The following is a 1,940-nucleotide window of genomic DNA, read 5'->3' as shown; positions in this document are numbered from 1 at the left end:
GATAGGAGAGTGTAGTTTCAGAAAATTTAAAAACGCAAAAAGGGATGAGAAGAAACAGGAGTCTTTCTTATCCTTTGCTGAAGTGCCTTTTAAGACTTTGTGAAAGGAGGTTATGAATTGCATATTGTGAAGAAAGCTGAAAAGTTTTGCTGTCGAGAAATTGAAGGAAGGTCTCGGAGATTGCTTTTTTTTAAAGCTCTTGTTAATATCATGTTTGTTTAGGGTGCAGTGCTTAGGTTCTTTGTGACTGGACAGGGTGGTTAGATTATTAAGTAATTTTTGGGGGAAGTATGTGCTTTTTTTTTTTTTATACCCAGTTTTGTCTTTCTTTTTTGTTTATTTGCTTGATAATTACTATGGAAAAAGGTTTTGATTTATCTCAAAGACTGTTATTGCTGTTGTAAATACAGATAGGCAAAGCAATTATTATTACAAATCAAACAACTATTTGAAGACAGGTGTTTCACTTTTACTTATCATTGCTTTTAATCAAGCATAGAATTATTTATTGATATTAGACCTGCAGTATTGATAAATTTTATTTCACACATAATGCTAATCCTTCTTTGCAAAATGGTATCAAAAAGTGTATTAGAAACCTGGCAGTGAAAGGAATTTATGGAGAGTTATATTTATTATTATCATCTCTCTCACATCTTTTCTTTACTTCTCTTGTGCCTAGCATGACTATTGTTGGTATAGCAGCCACTACCTTTCTTGACTTGAAGGGAATGGTTGATTGATGGCAGTTTGATTCCAGAAGAGGAGAGATATTGTTGAAGCTATATTATGCTCAAGTTTGTGTGTTGTAACAACTGTTATGTTTAGATGTTACTGTATGTCATAGTATGTTGGGCCTTCTTACTGCATACTTCCCTGTTGCCAAGGAAGACCACAGTTACTTCAGAAAAGGAATATATAGTTCATGACCTAGCTCTTTGTGTTTCAGTTTACCATGACAAAAAGCTCAACTCGGTAATTTAGATCTCTTAGAGTGTGTCGGCCTGTAGCAGTGCTGTTTTTCTGCCCGCTTCTTTATCATTTGACAATCATTTTCCTCAGAATCACCAAGCAGTTGCTCAGTGATGATTCAGTAGAAACACTTATTCCTTTCTTTAAATCAAGATGAAGATAATTGATTTTCATTTAGATTTGTTCGTGGATTTGTCCTCTTCTCGTGTGGAAGTTTTAGAAAACAGAGTATGGTAACTAAATTATGTAGCTCAAAGGCATCTTGCCATGCACTTGCAACTGCCTTGTGCCTTGAAATGTAAAAGAAGTTTGATATGTGATAGGGAAGCATGCTAACTACTGTTAATGTTAAAGTTGCAGGGAATATAAAGCTGTCATTTTATTATACACTGCTAAATCTTGAAGTCTGATGAGTTTTAAAACATGTAGAAGCTATACAAAGTAAGTTTTAATTTTTGTATTAAAAATATGGTAAATCAATCTACTCCTCTAGCATGGGTTGAGTTTTCAACTTGTCAAAATTGATACTGTTCTAATAATCTCTCTGTTAAGAGCATGTCTTGGTCTGTGAACCATGATAGCATACCATCCAAGCTATATGCAGAAAAGATTTGTAGAAACAAACAAGTGTAATAAATGTTATTGAGTAATGTGATGAAGAGCTAGGCTTCAGGTCTTTTATGATTTATTTGTTAACAAAACAAGCAAAGGAAGTGGAGGGAAAAATAAAATTACAGATACCTTTTCACTTTATTTTTTATTTAGTAATTGTGGGATGTAGCAACTACACAAATAGATCTTCATTATAATTATGCTGATCCTTTTCTGGTATAGTTCAAAAAGGTTTGTCATAAATCTTGTACAGTATTTGTAGGTATGATGATGGTATGGAAAGAAAAGTATTATCAACAGAATGCAATTGCCTTCCTTTATTATTGCATTTTAGATTGTCACTGACAAAGTTCCTG

The sequence above is a fragment of the Penaeus monodon genome, chromosome 34 (genome assembly GCF_015228065.2).
Source record: "Penaeus monodon isolate SGIC_2016 chromosome 34, NSTDA_Pmon_1, whole genome shotgun sequence".
NCBI classification, from domain to species: domain Eukaryota; kingdom Metazoa; phylum Arthropoda; class Malacostraca; order Decapoda; family Penaeidae; genus Penaeus; species Penaeus monodon.
Note: the sequence above shows the minus strand (reverse complement) of the source record.